The following is an 18321-nucleotide window of genomic DNA, read 5'->3' on the forward strand; positions in this document are numbered from 1 at the left end:
CTTAAAGAAGTCACATCAAGACTGGTAGAAGGGATGGAGATGCAGAACAGGCTGGTCCACACCCACATGTGGTGGACAATTGGGAGGTATATCTCAGCTACAGAGGTCTCCCCAGAGGAGCAGAGTCCCAGCACCACACCAGGGTCCCCCAGCTCAGGGTTCCAGTGCCAGGAAGAAAAGTCCCCATAACTTTGGGTTGTAAAAAACAGTGGGGATTGAGGCTGAGGAAGAGAGAGGGCTGCTGGAGTACAAGGCAGTTCCTCTTAAAGGGCCTGTGCATGGACCAACTCAGACTCACTCCCTCTGAGCTCCAGCACTGGAGCAGCAGCTTGAAAGGGACCAGAAACATATGAGGAAGAACTGAATTATCTGGCATCAGGACGAGAGCTGAAGGGGTGGCTTTCTCCAAGACATAAGCACTGGCAGAGGCAATTGTTCCTTTGATGACCCCTCCCTCCACAGAGCCAGTAGGTGAGCACCATATCTGAGACTCCATCTACCTGGCTCACCCTGTTGACTCCACCCTTATAATTCCCTGAGATCATGCCCCACCCCAATTGCAGACCCATTCAAGCTATTTCAAGTGGCTTTTTCATATGAATGGCCTGTCTTGACTCATGCTTCAGACTTATCTAAATATCTTAAACAAGCAGCAGCTGGCCTCAGCATGCCCTTTATCTCTCCCTAAGTGGCCCCAGCCTCTGCACTGGCAGTAGCTGGCCTTGCTTTGCAGCTTGGCCTGTACTGGGTTCCTCCAAACCCAGCACAAGTAGCAGCCATCTTCAGATCACTTTGTAGCTCATGCTGGGTGGCCTCATGAAGAACACAGGTGGCATCTGACCTTGGCCTGTACCTCCTGGGAGGTCCCAGAGCCAGAGCACCTAGTGGACAGCTTCAGACCATGTTGAAGCATCACCATCCAATCACCTCCATAAGTGACACACCTAAGGGACAGACTCAGGGGACAACAGAGCCTGCTAAAGTAAGTATTGCTCTTTGGAGTGGGCCCCTGCACAGCTGATTCTCCATGGTGGCCTGCAGTCACAGCCAGTCCTTGCAGCTGATTGGCCTGGGGATAAATCCCTTCCATTTATTTGCCAACAGCAATCAAGGCTCAACTAAAATAGGGAAGTGCACACAGCCCACAATGGGGATACACCTGGAAGGCCCAGCTTGGGTGATCAGGAAGGCTGTTCCACTGGACCCTACAGGACACCTACCAACTAAGTCTACTCTACCAAGCCTGGGAGATATAGCAGCTCTACCTAATAAACAAAAGCAAATCCAGGGAGGCAGCCAAAATGAGGAGGCAAAGAAACGTGTCTCAAATGAAAGAATGGAACAAAACTCCAGAAAACAACAACAACAAAAAAACTAAACAAAATGGAGACAAGCAATCCACAAGATGCAGAATTCAAAACACTTGTTATAAGGATGCTCAATGAACTTAGGGGATGAGTAGGTGAACTTAGTGACACCTTCAACAAAGAGATAGGACACATAAAAATGGAAATAGAAAACATAAAAAAACGAGTCAGAAATGAAGAATATGTTAACTGAAATGAAGAATTTACAGGGAGTCAATAGTAGAGGAGATGAAGCTGATAATTAAATCAGTGATTGGAATCTAAGGAAGCAAAAACACCCAATCAGAACTGCAAAAAGAAAAAATATCCCCCAAATATGAGAATATGTAAGAAGCCTCAATTTTAAGCATACTAACATTCACATCATAAGGGTGCCAGAAGAAGAAGAGAGAGAACAAGAAATAAAAAAAATAAAAAAAAAACCTATTTGAAAAAAATAATGACAGAAAACTTTCCTAACTAGGTGAAGTAGATAGACCAGGAAGCACAGAGAATCCAAAGCAAGATGAACCCAAAAGACCCACACCAAGACACATTATACTTAAAATGCAAAAAGTTAAATACAAAGAGAATCTTCAAAGCAGCAAGAGAAAAGCAGTCACTTACAAGGGAGCTCCCTTAAGACCAGGGGTCCTCAAAGTTTTTAAACAGTGGGCCAGTTCACTGTCCCTCAGACCGTTGGAGGGCCAGACTATAGTTTAAAAAAAAACTATGAACAAATTCCTATGCACACTGCACATATCTTATTTTGAAGTAAAAAAACAAAACGGCAAAAACACCCGCATGTGGCCTGCGGGCCGTAGTTTGAGGACGCCTGCTTAAGACTGTCAGCTGATTTCTCAACAGAAACTTTGCTACCGAGAATAGAGTGACAAGAAATACTCAAAGTGATGAATCATAAGGACCTACAACCAAGATTACTCTACCCATCAAAGCTATCATTTAGAATCAAAGGACAGATACAGCTCTTCCAAGACAAGAAAAAGCTAAAGGAATTCACTACCACCAAACCAATATTATATGAAACTAGAGGCCTGTTGCATGATATTCGTGCAAGAATAGGCCTTCCTTCCCCTGGCTTCACTCCCAGCCGCCCGGGAGCTGGCAAGTCCCCGCTCCCCTGCCACCTGGGAGCCTACACGTCCCCACTCCCGGGCTGCCCGGGAGCCGGCAAGTCCTCGCTTCTGTCTGGAGCACCACTCCAGTAGCTCCCTCTGCCGCCCCCCTTCCCCTCATAGCAGGCTTCACTCAGCTCCTCGCCTGCATATGAAAATTAACCTCCATCTTTGTTGGGTTAATTTGCATACTCATTCTGATTGGCTCTGGGTGTAGCGGAGTGATGGTTAATTTTCATGTTTCTCTTTTATTAGGTAAGATGTTAAAGGGTCATCAGCATTTGAATCTAAAAAATCAGACAAAATAAATGAACAAGCAGAAAAGATACAGACATTTTGATGGTTGCCAGATGGGAGGGAGGTTGGGAGGATGGGTGCAAAAGGTGAAAGGATAAAGAAGTACAAATTGGTTGTTATAGTATAGTCACGGGGATATAAAGTACAGCATAGGAAATACAGTCAATAACATTCTAAATCTATGTATGGTTTCAGATGGGTGCTAGATTTCTGGATGATAACTTAGTGAGTTATCCAATGTCTAATTAATAAGGAATACACCTGAACCTAATATAATAATGTATGTCACATGTAATTGAAAAAATTAAAAAATTATTAAAAAATAAAGTATTATCAAACAAAGAACAGGGCAAGATAATTATTTTTGTATCTGGTAAGAAAACTAAATAGAATGCAAAAAAAATACCTCTGAACATTAATAATAACTGTTCTCTTCTTCATAAGAACCTCTTGCTTCCATGAGCAGCACTGCTAATTAATCATTTGTTAAAATATGAATCCTTCTGAACACAGTGTTCTTTGATTTTATTATAAATTTATTAACATTTCCTTTAAGATAAAAGTATGTGATACCACAGGGTTAAAAAACAGGACTGTATGCTAGAGAAGATAATAAAATGAAAAATTTTTATTAAAAACTTAAACAAATGAGATTATCTAAAGATAAAGTTTTGGAGAAACTTTTAGTTAAGAGTGATTTATTTTGACATATTCCTATTGTGAATATAGTTATGCATCTCATGAATACATAAAAAGCCCTCATGTAACTAGGATGTTACAAGGCTGATATGCATATGGACAGATTGGAAGGCAATATGCAAATTTGAAATGATTTTTTATGGTTACCAGTGACCATTTAGTTTTCTTTATTTTAAATGTGATTTTTATAATTTATAAAGGAAGAGAAGACTGCATAATTTAAGGTAGAATATTAATTTTATATATGTTCACTAAACTAATTTAGAATTAAATTTATGTAATAACTTGTAAATAGTACTGATGACATGTTCTGATTCTATTTCCAATTCATACTATTCCATTATTTCTCTATTTAGTGAAGCCTCTCATCTTAACAATTTACTTCTTTGTGCCATGTTTTATTTCAACTCAAAACAATAAAAAGTATGGCCAAATCACAGATTCTTTGTGGAATATAAAGATGCTGGGATTCCCATAGTTTCTGCAATATTATTTATCTTTGGGATATCACTACAAGTCTTAAAAGTAAAAAAGTAAATTGAAATCAGTGGATTAAAATTGCAATTTTTAACTGAACTTAATACGTTGAACTCAATTCATTTAAACTTATTTTTGCCAACTCAGATGTGAATGGCCTCAAGTCCAATTATTCTACAGATCTTTCTACCTGTTACAGCCTAATGCCAAGTTTAAGGTTTTAATAGAAAAGCGAAGTATTTAATGGAATTGAGGATAAGATGTGATTAAGTCATCCAGTGATAGACAGGGCTCTGGAGGATTCACCTTTCCTAATTACACAAATTTCAGCCAACCAACTCAGCCTAAATTTTCTCTAATTGGCTGTCATAGTTTTTAAACCATAACTGGCAAACTTAATTTACACTTGGTTAGAGAAATATTAGAAGTAGAAGGCTAATAAAGGTGACCATGGTGGTCATTATCTGCATAACTGATCACAATGTCATCTACCATCATATAAAGAAACTAAATGTCAGACAGCAGAATGGTTTCCCTGGGAAACTTTAAAATAATGCCACCAACCCATCTTTTGGTCTATGATTGTCAATATTTATCAGAAATGAAGACTCCTACTTTAGCTTCAAACTTACCTCCCATAATTCTTCTTTAAAAATAAATACATTTAAAGAACAAAACTAATTGTGAACGCATCTCAAGAGGAATGCAATCTCTTATTTTAAGTCAAACTCTTTCATTTCTATTGTGTTTGAGACATTTTCCAATTTTAAGTCTATCCTATATAATAAAAGCATAGTATGCAAATTATCCTCTAGACCAGGAGTTTGTCCGGGAGTATGGCAGGGCCAGCTAGGGGAAGGGAGGGAGGCTCTGGCCTGTGGTGTTGGCAGGCAGCCGGGGGAAGGGAGGGAGTACCCAGTCGGCAGCCAGCAGCCGCTAGGGACACTAAAGTGTACAAATTTCGTGCACCGAGCCTCTAGTTTGTTATAACAACTTGGTATCTGACATTCAATCCAAGCAAAAACAGGCAAGATTTTGTGAGGTGTGCTCCAGCTGTGAGGAGTAACCACTGCAAGTTCAAGTCCATTTCCAGGGCTCAGTCCTCTTTCAACCTCTGCCTACCTCCCACCCCATTTTCTGGCTCTAGAATGGGGGCTTATTTCATTGTACCTTCATCACTAGATTGTCACATAGTTTCAAAGGTCCAGTTGCTTCTATCTTTCTTAGTAGTACCCACAATAGTAATTAGACTTTTTCCAATAATTAAATCTGAACAAAACAAGGCTATTTTTCCTTTGCATATACATATATATTTAACTATTGCTCCCCTATCTCCTAAATCAAATAATGACAAATATAATTTTTAAAGAGAAAGCTTTTTATAAATGTACAATATTTGAAGGAACTTCAGGAACATACATATAAAACACAAGGGTCTATAAGGTGGTTAACATTAAGATAAAAGGAAGGGCTTTTTATGAAAAAGGAGGAGGTAACTATGCCAACGGTGCTATGATTGTTCTATTTGAATACTAAGGAAACTTGAAAGCTCCTAGACACAAAGAAAGCAAAAAGCAATTGTCGAAATGTTACTAGATGATAAAAGACAACAAACTAGTGGTTCGTATTTTCCAGGGCTCAAAATTCTAAAAAAAAAAAAAATCATTATCACATGAACCTTTTTGAAAATGAACATTGAGTAATATAATGAAAAAATCTTCACCTGAAGTTCTAAAAAAGGATAAGTACATTTGTTTTCATTTCTAGGATAATCATATATTTTTGAAGTTTCACTTTTTCTATTAATTAAGGTAATTATTTTAAAAATTAAGGAAATCAAATTAATTTAACTGAACTATTTTTTTTATATTTATATTCAGAAACAACCTATTCTAATGTTCTTTTTAAATATTAGGGGCACTAGGTAATAGTCCATGAAATTGATCATTTATTGCTGTTATTGTCTTTTTAAAGTAAAAACAAAACCACAAAACAAAACAAAAAGTAAATGACAGATTTTATGTGTAAAAAGAGAACGCCATAATATAAAGTCTAAATCATATTAATCCAAAATTAACCTTTTTCTTGTAATGATTGACAATATTCTCCACTTTCTGAACCATAATAAAATAAAGGCATGGGGTGAAAAATGATGAACATACACTTTTCAAGAAAGGAACTGACTCAGAAAGCTCCATTTACATACCAGAAATGGAACAACATAAAAAAATTACTGAACTTTAAATTTCAGGCATTATACTACTATTTGGTCTTTGTTCTGATTAAAGAAAAAATTCCAACCATTTACAATTATTTCAAGCTGACTGCTTTTTAAATTTGTTTAAAATGTGAAATGCAGTCACCAAACTTAGTTTTATTTTGTTATTTTGGTAAATGCCATATCAAGATTTTCTCTTTTGTTCTGCATGTTACTTTTTATATATATTTTGTATACTTCACCTAATAGAACCCCTAATTCATATGCTTTTCATTTTATTTTGAGGCTTATATTGAGAAGGGTCTCCATGGGGTTACTAATTGAGAAGGGTTACTAATTTTTCAATTTTATTTATTTATTTTTGGTTAATCCTCATCTGAGGATATTTTTTTCATTGAGTTTTTAGAGAGAGTGGAAATGGAGGAGGAGAAGGAGAAGGAGGAGGAGGAAAAAAAGGAGGAGCGGGGAGAAAGAGAGAAAGAGAGAGAAACATAGATTTTTTCCCACTTATTTATGCATTCATTGGTTGATTCTTGTATGTGCCCTGACCTGGGGATCAAACCTGCACCCTTGGCGTATTGGGAAGATGCTTGAACCAACTGAGCTACCCGGCCAGGGCTTATGACTTTTAATGAAGCATAATTATATGGACTTCACTACCCGCTTTATTTATTTACCTGCTCACAAGTTTATATTCTTCTCCAATCATTTTTGTCTTGCCAGAGCACAAGTTTAAATACTTATTTTACAGTGGGTCTGTAGATGATTGTATTTCTGAGTCTTAGCATATTTGTCAATGTCTTATTTTATACTCACCCTTAAATGTTTGTGTGACTGGCTATAAGATATTAGGTTCAAAATAAATATCCCGCAGAATTTGAAATTTTGTCCCACTTAGTATCTCCTATTGTTAAGTCTAGTGCAAACCTAATTCTTATTTCTGTCTTTTTATTCACTCCCCTTTGGGTTTTTTTTTTTCTTTATCCATGGTGTTCTCAAAATTTATCATTTTATGTTTAGCTTCATTCATTCAATAAATATTAATTGAGCACCTACTATGGGCCAAGCACTGTTTTATATGTTATGGATATAACATGATGACAAAAGACAGATGTCTTTTATTATTTAATCCACTGGCCACTTGCCCTTTGAATTCATATTTACTTCACTTTGAAATTTTTTTCTAAATAATTTATTTGATTACTTCTTCCGTTTCACCCTCTCTATTCTATGTGCTTGGAATGCTCATAAGACAGCTATATTGCACATTCTAGACCCATCTTCCATATAACATAGTTTTTAAGAAATTTTTTACAATAGCCATTTGTAATGTCTGTCTTTTGTTCCCTGTATTGAAGAAACCCTTGACGCTTTAAATTCAGTCTTTATCTGTGTCTACTCTGCCATTAAGCTAACTAATGAGATACTGAAATTTCTACTGAGATACTTAAATTGGTATAAGTACTGTTGTTAATCCATGTTAATGCATGAATCAAATTCATCTGCTTTCTTTTTTCCCATCTGCTTTCTTTCTGTCATGAGTTATTTTATAATTAAGATTATTTTAAAATTACCAATCTATAATAATAAAAGCATAATATGCTAATTAGACCAGACAGCCGAACAACCTTCCAGACATCATTCCAGATGGCCTTCCAGATGAAGCCGTGGCAGCTGGGGCCAAGGCAGAGGTGGTTAGGGGAGATCAGGCAGGCAGGTGAGCAGTTAGGGGCTATCAGGCAGGCAGGCAGAGTGGTTAGGAGTGATCAGGCAAGCAGGCAGGCAGGCAGGCAAGCGGTTAGGAGCCAGTGGGCCCGGATTGCAAGAGGGTACAGGCTGGGCTGAGGGACCCCCTATCCCCATGCACAAAATTTGTGCACTGGGCCTCTAGTGATTTATAATTACCAAGATATCTATTTTTCTCCCAATAATGGCTTTTGAAAATAGACATCATCTCTTTAATATCAATTATAGCTTCTTTCACTATTTTTCTTTATGCAATTAACTGAACTTTCAGGTGTCAAGTCATCTATTTGGTTGAATGTACTGACTCTCTGATAGAGATAGATTTCCATATGCGATCCTTGATTCTCTGATGATCCAGAGTCAATGTCTGACTCTTGAGATGGATGCTCCTTTCTTGGATAGCTCCCTCGGGGGCTTGTGGAGAAGCCTGGGCATGTTTTGTGGGTGAGTTTGTTTGCAGCTCCATGCTCCTCCTGGAGGCCACTAGCCACACAAGGGACTACCTCTCTGGTCTCACAGCTACATACAGTCATCACTTTATCATGACAGTGAATTGCTATTGCTCCCTGCTCAGCACCACTGGAGACTGTTTTTTATCCTCAGAAAGGAATTACACTACTACAGATCCCCATGTTTCAGAGGCCGCACCCGCTTCTTGCATTCACCGACTTTGAGGTTGCAGCTCCCTGCGAATCACTCCCACATCTGCAGTGGTGTGCGCCTTCTTCCGTTTGTGTTCTGCCTTTTCTACAGTGTCATTCTGCATGAATCAAATTCATCTGCTTTCTTTTGACCTCATGTCCTCTCTTTCTGCCATGAATTATTATTGTTTTATAATCAAGGTTATTTTTAAAAATACTGTTTCAGCCATTTTAAGAGATTTGGGGAAGCACAAGCATTTGTTCAGCCAACCATCTTTATTCAATGACTTTCTCTTCATTATCATTGAGCTAATTCAGCAATAATAATATTTTTTTGAAAAATGGTTACTTTTACCTAAAAATATGAAATCCAAAATATTGAATATAACCTTCATGAAATAAACATATAAAAGGCAAGCAAGCCAAGTCAGTTTTTTTTTTTTCCTTATGCTTGATATTCAACTATCATCTCTTAACTACAAATCTACTCTTCTTTCTTCACTGTTTTTGTGATTCTTGAGGCTGGGGCTCTGCAAAGCAGTTTTTTGCTAGTTAGATCATTTTTAGGTTCTGCCAAAAGGGTGCACTTGGGAGAGAGTAGATAAGAAGAGATAGAAGATGTACTTTGCTACTAGGTTATTTCCTGGTCCTGTTTTCAGTCCTTTTGCTGAGTATTCCAGGAGTGCAGTTAATTCCAGTTAGACATTTTTTTCCAGCACTGGCAGAACCAATATCACCGTGGCCCCTCACAGGACCCCCATGAAGCCAACTGGTGCCCCCTCCTCAAAGGTTTGGCTCCCAGTCCCATGCAGCACTTTGTGGCCTTCCTGAAGCACTAATGCAGATCCCCAGAAATCAGAGTCTCAAGCACTGAGCCCCACATTCAAGCTTCTACATTTTTACTAATCCTAAACTCTTCCCTTTATTTAGCCCTAGGGATGTTCTGTGAAACCTTACTTCTCCCTTTTATAGGTTTTGACTTCCTGGATGACAACTCATTATATTAAATCCTGATAAAATTGCTGTGGTTTCCATATCCTAAATGAAGTCTGAGTAATACACTTCCCTCCTCATCACGACTATCTTCGAGTACCCAGTGTGACTTCTGTCTGTGAAAATGACTATTCATTTTATTACATGTGCAATGTACTCTACACTATTGATATATTTTAGTGAAACATTTACAAATATGGATAAAGAAAAATGGAATGGATCCCCTCTTCCTCATAATTTCAAAGCAGTTCATTCAAGTTGATTTTGAAGGGGTAAATAAATGTATTTCCTTGAGTTTTTTCTCCAAACAAGTTTTTCTGAAGCCCCACAGCTCCAGAGTTCCCACTATATCTCTTTGTAAATCATTTCATTCCAGTAGATTAATCATGGTTACCAAGCCTGGGAAAGTGTTAATGTCAAACAATGAATGCTATTAATTGAAGTATAATTGTGTCTATGTATTTACGTTTCTTTAACTGTTGATCCAAAGTATACATCTTCTTTTAAATATGTAGCAAAAGATAGGAGAAACTATTGGATAGTTACTAGGTTTATGTTTTATTTTGGTTGTAAATCCGTAGATGCTAACGGCTTTTCATGGGAAGACAGAGGGCAGGAAAGCAGAAAAATACCTCAATACGGATTGTGAGCCCTGGCATCCGTCCTGCTGCCCTAAGTAATTAAATATCTGAATCCAAATGTCCTGTCCATGGCAGCTCACTCTCAGCAGGTAGCCACATCACCAGTTTTAATAATCAATAACCTCAGATTAAAAAACAACAACAACACCCACATATAAGACCTAGACATTTTCATAGTTGACTTGCCAACAAGTACCAAGTAGATATTTTGAGACCAGGACCACCTGTTTCATGAAAAGTCTGGCTTTTAACGTTAATGTCTCACTCAGACTCGGCAGCCCGGAGAGCGTGGACAAAAGCCATGTCTTTCTAAGGTAATCACAGAATTAACAAAAGGAATTTGACTATTCGCGCCAGTACCATACATGTACGCAACTACTGACTAGCAAGCTGAATATGGAGCAAAAGTGTAGGAAAATGACCATTATTCTGCGAAGATGATAATTTTACCACAAGGTTGGAGCTGCCAGGCCATTGTTTGAAAATGCCCAAAATTAATACTAGGGTAGCCATGCAGCTTCAATGTAAAAATTGCTTCTATGCTGAGCAAGTCAAGGTGAAAAGCTTATGTCTCTCTGTTCCATATAGAAATGACGGTGTGACATATTCTGAAAGAAAATTTCACTAAGAACTTTATCTTTAAAAATGTTTCTGCTTTTCAAACAATAACCTTTTTTGTTGTTGTCCAAAGAAAACCAAGTAATTTTTTAAACCTAAGATTAATTTAAGGAAAAATACTCCACAGAAAACTGCCTCTTCAAAAATTACTCTTTGAAGATTGCTATACGTCCTTTAAATATAGACATTGTAACATGTTGTTAGCCAGCTGCATTTTTATCACTGTCTTCTGGTAAGAAGAAATCAATTCTATGATTCTATAATCCCACCAAAATACTGTCTCTTAAAATTTAATTAAGAATATATTTATTAACTTGAGAAATACTTTTTGAACTTCTTTTACATGGTAGTCACTTCTCTAAGCAAAAGATGAGACTTCCCAGGAATTACAAAGACAAATAAAAAGTGACTTTCTTTTTTTTTCTTATATTATTGCAATTCCAACTGTTTATCTTTTCTTAATATAATTATGGTCAGCTACTAAGAGAAAGAACAGTTAATTGCTGAAAAAGAGTGAGTTCCTACATTGAAAATACTTGAAACCATAGGCAGAAAGGGGAGTCCAATGGAAGTAAATTCAAGCTGACCTAACTTGATCAGCTTTTTCAACAAAATCACCATGTTTAAACGTAAAAGGTATCTATTAGGTTTTAATTAAATGCACATATTTTACTACTATTTTTACTCACCGCTATTGCTTATATCCCACTCCATTCCTTGGATTCACTTTTCCACTTTCTGGAGTCCATCCTTTTATAGTTCTCTCAGCAAGAATCTGTAAGAAATAAATTTCATTAGACTTTGTTTGTACTTACTCTTGAATGATAATATAGTCTTTCTTGTATACCGTAAGAGCCTGCAGTTATGATTCCTTTTCCCTCATCATTTAAAGATTTTATTCTATTGGCTTTTAGTATTAACACAAGGGGTAGAGTAATCTCAATGTAATTTTTGCTACTTTGTAAGAAGTCTGTAAAACAAATTCTAATTTGATTCTCTCATTTTTTACTTGAGGCCACACTATGTACATTTCTGCAATTCTTGTTCCATTCAAAGGAATACGGCGAAGGGAACAAGTTGGGGCTGAAAACTAGGCTAAGGGGCGCTCACTCAAGTCATGAAATTAAAGAACAGCATCGTCAGAGGGTACTGTTTTATATTTCACAAAAAAAGGTGTCATATAGCTTGGTGGTGTCATCATACTATATATAGAATTTTTACTTCTCATATTCACCACTTTGGTCACTATCTGTCAGAGGTTCTATTTCTTTCTTCGATTCAGGAGATACTTTCTCATTTCTTCAAATCTAGCCTCTTTCCCATTGTTATAATTTTCATTTTTAGAACACATATTAGGCATATTTTGGAACTTTTTAATCTATTTCCTGACCAGGTGTAACTTCACTTTTTAAAAAACTCTTAGTATTTTGTTTTGGGTCTTCTAGTTTATTAATTATCTCCTTAGTTATGTCCATCTATTAATTAAAAAATAACCATAGTTTTCAGTGCTGGAATTTCTAATTGGTTCTTTTTTATTTTCCCTGTTCTGGAAAACATCTGTCTGTTTGTATGTCACAATTTCTTTTTCTTGTTTTATGAATGATACTCATCCTTTGACCTTTTAGGATTACAAAAAATACTTATTTTAAAATCTGTTTTGAAAGATTGCCTTAATATTTGTATTTCTTCAAATGATAGTTTACTCATGTACTGAGTTTATTGACCATCTTTCATTGTTTTGTGTTCATCTTCTTAAGCAAATTTTTCTCCTCTTCCCTTTTGCCACAGAGATATAACATCTAGATATTTTAAATATGTATTTTAAAATATTTTGTCTAGCACTGTTATGTCAGGGATGTTGAGGGAGGTGGTCGATACCTCAATTAGCAGTAGTATTTTAGCCCTCGCTGGTGTGGCTCAGTTAGTTGAGCATCATCCCATGTACCAAAAGCTTGCTGGTTTGATTCCCAGTCAGGACACATACCCAGGTTGTTTGCTTCGTCCCCAGTAGGGGGCATGCAGGAATCATGTTTCTCCCCTTCTCTCTAAAATCAATAACATATTTTTAAAAAAGAACAATAGTATTTTAATTTAAAGTTTTAAGTATACATTTACTGTACTATTTATTAAACCAAGAAGTTCTCAAAAATATTTTATAGGTTTGTAAGGTTAGTAATCTTCCACAGGGACTGTACTATTTTCCATTCCAACCAGCAATAAGTAAGGGTCCCTCATTTCACATCCTCACCGGTTTTTGGTGTTGTCAGTGTTCTGGATTTTGGCCATTCACATAGGTTTGTACTGGTATCTTACTGTTGTTTTAATTTGCATTTCCCTGATGACTTATGATATGAAGCATCTTTTCACATGCTTATGTATCATTTGTACATCTTTGGCAAGATACCTATTATGGTCTTTAGCCCATTTTAAAATCAGGTTGGTGTTTTCTTATTTCTGTGTTTTAAGAGTTCTTTGTATATTTTGGATAATAGTCATTTATCAGATGTCTTTTGCAAATATATTCTCCCAGTCTGTGACTTATTTTTTCATTCTCTTGACAGTGTAAAGAAGAAATTTTGCAGAGCAGAAATTTTAATGTTATTAAAGTCCAACTTACCATTTTTTTCTTTATGGATTATGCCTTTGGTGTTATATGTAAAAAGTCATAGCCAAATTCAAGGTCATCTAAATATTCTCCTATGTTATCTTCTAGGAATTATTAGTTTTGCATTTTAGATTTAGGTCTGTGATCTATTTTTTGTATTTTTTATAGATTTCAGAGAGGGGAAGGGAGAGGAAAAGAGAGATAGAAACACCAATGATGAGAGAGAATCATCAATTGGTTGCCTCCTGCATACCCCCTACTGAGGATCGAGCCCACAACCCAAGCATGTGCCCTGACAGGGAATCCAATTGTGACCTCTGGTTAATGGATTGACACTCAATCACTGAGCTATGCCGGCTGGGCTGTGACCTATTTTCACAAAATTTTTGTTAAAAGTGTAAGGATTGTGTCTAGATTCATTCTTTTTTGCATGTAAATGTCCAGTTGTTCTAGTACCATTTGTTTAAAAGACTATCTTTTATATATTATATTGCCTTTGCTATTTTGTCAAATATCAGTTGACTAAATTTATGCAGGTCTATAGGCTCTCTCTTCTGTTCCATTGATCTATTTGTCTATTCTTTCATCAATATTATACTGTCTTGATCACTATAGTTTTATAATAAGTCTTGCAGCAGAATAGGCTAGTCCTCTGTTCTTCTTCAATATTGTGTTGGGTATGCTGGATCTTTTGCCTCTTGATATAAATTTTAGAATAAAATTTTCAATAGCCACAAATAACCAGCAGGGATTCTGATTTGGATTGCATTGACTCTATAGACTCAATATTGACCTCTTGACAATATTGAGTCTTCCTATCCATGAACATGGATTATCTCTCCACTTATTATTTGATTCCTTACATTAGAGTTTTGTAGTTTTCTTCATTTCACTTGTACATATTTTGTTAGACTTATACCTAGGTATTTTGAGAGGTGCTAATATACATGGTATTGTGTTTTTTATTTCAAATTACACTTGTTCATTGATGGCATACAGGAAAGTAATTTACTTTTATGTATTAACCTTGCATCCAGAAACCTTGTTGTAATTGCTTATTAGTTCCAGGAGCTTTTTTGTCAATTCTTTTACATTTTCTACATAGAGAATCATGTCATCTGTGAACAAAGTTTTATTTCTTTTTTATCATTCTGCATATCTTCTTTTCCCTTTTCTTATTGTAGTACTTAGGACTTCCAGTATGATGCTGAAAAAAAGTAGTGACAGCAGACATCATTTTCTTCTTCCTAATCTCAGTGAGAAAGCTTTCAGTTTCTCACCATATTACTTGTACATATTTTATATATCAGAAATGAAGCACAGGCATTTATTTTCACATAGGACCTCAGATGATTCTGATTCAATGGTCCTAAGACCACACTTTGAGATCTTCTGTCCTAGGAAGTGCAGACATAATGGTTTTAGGAACATGGAGATCCAGCAACCTAAGTTTTCTCAAGTGCTCAAAACTGAATTAAATCAATTGAGCATCCATAATTGTCATGTATTACAGGGCCCTGTGCTAATAGCCAATTATCTTCTATGTTAGCTCAACCCAATACTATTTGTTCTAGTAACATTTGTTAAAAAGTACAGTCTCCTTTCTTAGACCAAAGCTGAGAAAATAAGTTACTTTCTGGTTTTCATTTTACACAGGTTGAAATTTCAAACTATTTCTTTTTTCTTGGTATAGTAATGTCATACTGATGAAAGAAATGTAGTTATTGGTTGAAAAGTAGTGAGTCACTAAATCAAGAGCATTTGAAAACCATAGCCAGAGAGTAGAATCCCAGCTGAAGTAACTTCATCAAACCAAACTTAATGTTCTTTTCAATAAAATAACTGAGTTGTATGTTAGAATTTAAAATAACCAATATTGAATCATTATGTACATCTTAAACTAATGTTATATGTCAATTATACTTCAATTTTTTTAAAAAGAATTAAATGTTACATTTGTACCGGAGTGTAACTTGGATAGCAGGCCAGTTAACAAAAAAATGCCTCTTATTCTAGGTGGTAGAGCACTAAAACTTGTTAATTTCTTGGTTTTATTCTAGGAAATAAAAACTGCTCAAGAATTTTGGCCCAAACAGAAATGTTCCAAGGCAAATTTACATCCACCATCTAACATAAAAGTACAAAAAGCATTTCTAAAATGTGAAGGCTACAGGTGATTCTCAGTTGATGATGAGATAACAGTCCATCCTTCCCATTTTATCTCTTACCAGAGGCACGGGATACAGGAACTGGCCAATGCAGAAATACCTGGTGGAAATTTTGATGTGAAGAGAGAGTGGCTCAAGGAGAGAATGCAAAGGGAGGTCTGATCTGTAATAGTTTTGTGTCTTGAGTTCTAATCAGATTATTGATTTAACTATAGTGACTACATTTGACTATTTTTCAAGGCCTGGGTCCAGCATGACCCCTTCCTGCCTTAGAGGTTTAGTTCATAATCATGCTGGAAAGGGTTTAGTATAACTGAGCATAAGGAATATGCTCCGCAATGAAGAAAAGTAACTCTTTTTTACTATTCTTTATCTAGCTTCTGTCTCCAAGCTGAATATAAAGTATATTTTCCACTTCAAAATTACCCTCTAGAAATTTTCTTTTTATTCACTGTAGTAGAGAAGATAAAAAGTGATTAGAGTTTCTATCCTCAAACTAGACCCTGGTTATAGCTGACAAGTCTATATTTCAATAGGAATAAAATTTTAATGATTGCTATCTTGCTGGCTTCCTACACAATACAAAGACAAACTGTGAACTGTGTCCTTTTGAAAAATGAAAATATTTCATTAAATATATCCAAGTTATTTTATTGGCAAAATAAACTGTCACCAAACTAATACATCTCTCCCACTTCCTACGCCCTTGGTTATGTGAAGGTGATAAGTAAACCTTTCCTCTGATCTCCACTGTAAACAATAAGAGAGATCGTGTCTAATTATTCATTTGGAACTGATGATAGGTACCATCTGTTTCTTGTTACCAAAACCATGTGGCTGTAACATAGAAGTTAGTTGTCGATGACTACGAAAATTACTCCTTTGAATCAACATTGAGGTTGCTTTTAAAATCTTCCTTCACAGAAAGTTTTTATTTTTAAGTGTGGGAGGGTTGAAAGGCACTCAGGTTGTAGCTTTGCCTTGTCTAAATTACAACTGCTGCCTCGGTACCGTGAATCCATTCTCATTGCTCATTCTTTGAAAGCAAGCATTTGGCCCCTATGGGGATTACCAATGCGCCAAGGAACACAGTGATGAGCACAGGAAGAAGCTGCAGATGCTGGGAGGAATCCCCCACCTCTTCTCCGCCAGTGTGCTGCTGGTATCTGTCCTTACCTTGTCAGCTTCCTCTTCCTCTACACATGCTACTACCTCCCATAACTCGAGGGCATTTATGTAACTTACTAAGAAAAGTTTTGAGGATAAAGGGGGCTATTATTATTTAGGCTAAGACAAGAGGTATGAGCTGATAACAATCATTCAGTCTTACTACTACAGGTAAATATATATATTTAATGCTTATCAACCTGTTATTACACTAATATCTCTCCAGTAATTTTGGTTATCTGAAGCCCACTGCCTAATGAGAGCTCATGATAGCAAAATACCTAGAGTCTTTGCATGTTCTTGAAAGTTGTATTCAGCCTTTATACTTGCAGTTAAGGTAGACAAAAAATGAAATGTGACTCACATTTACTTACTTTTAGTACAATTTTTATAACAGCCTATAGAGATATAATTCATATACAATATAATATACCCGTTTAAAATTTACAATTCAATGCTTTTTAGTTTATTTGCAAGGTTGTTCCACCATCACCATGATCAATTTTAGAATATTTTCATCACTACAAAAAAAAAATCCTCATTATCAGTCACTACACATTTCTCCTCAACTCCTCCATCCCTAGGCAACCACTATTCTCCGTCTCTATAGATTTACCTGTTATGAGCATTTCCTATAAATGGAATTATGACCTTTTGTAACTGGTTTCTTTCACTTAGCACAATGTTTTTAAGGATTAGCAATGTTATAGAAGGTATTAATTAGTATTTTATTCCTTTTAATGATGAATTATAGTCCACTTTATATGTAGAATAAACAAAATTAACATTTAACTGGAAACAAGAGCTGACAAAACCTTTTAAGAAATAGTTTGACGAAATTTTTTTCACTATTACCATTATACTTGATATAGTTATTGTATTAAGTATGATATATGGAATTAATGCTCATCATAATGTATTTAATAAATATATACTATTTAATATAACAATAAGACATTTGCTATTTTAATAGAAGGAAAAAATTTTATACTTTATTTAATATAAAATACTTTATATTATCAATATGGAGACTTTATCAATATGAAAAAGTAATGGGCCCTAGTAGAGGTTCAGGCATACATACAAGTGGTAAGGATAGAAATATGGTTCATAGCAAAAAAAAAGAATAAAGGAAGGTGAACAGACAAAAATACAGAGAGGGGAGTGAGATTGGGGCACTGGGTGTAAGAAGGGAAGGGGTTATGAAGTACAAATTGGTAGTTACAAAATAATCACGGGGAAATAAGTAAAGCATAGGAAGTGTAGTTGATAATATTGTGATAACTATGAATGGTGCCAATTGGGATAATGGAAATATCAAGAAGAACACTATGGGAAATATGATTGTCTGACCACTAAACAGTATAACTAAAACCAATACATAATAAAATTTAAAAATAAAATATAAAAAAATAAATGGTTCATGGAATTTTTTTTTCTGCCTATGTGGGCAGTAACTTATCATCTTTCAGTGTACAATCATTATAACACCTTAAATATTACTTTTTTTCCCCTAGAACAAAGTGCCATTACATTCAGTAGACAAAGCACTAGCAGCAAGTTTTCCAA

At 35.8% G+C, this 18321-nt stretch overlaps 1 non-coding gene across 1 annotated transcript; it reads left to right on the plus strand.

Annotated features, from left to right (window-relative positions):
* The first annotated feature begins 771 nt into the window (after nucleotides 1-771).
* Nucleotides 772-853, plus strand: MIR9239 (microRNA mir-9239). The gene has a single exon (NR_128940.2). It is a non-coding gene; the product is annotated as a microRNA mir-9239 (primary transcript).
* The last annotated feature ends 17468 nt before the right edge of the window (nucleotides 854-18321 follow it).

This window comes from Eptesicus fuscus, chromosome 4 (assembly GCF_027574615.1).
Source record: "Eptesicus fuscus isolate TK198812 chromosome 4, DD_ASM_mEF_20220401, whole genome shotgun sequence".
NCBI classification, from domain to species: domain Eukaryota; kingdom Metazoa; phylum Chordata; class Mammalia; order Chiroptera; family Vespertilionidae; genus Eptesicus; species Eptesicus fuscus.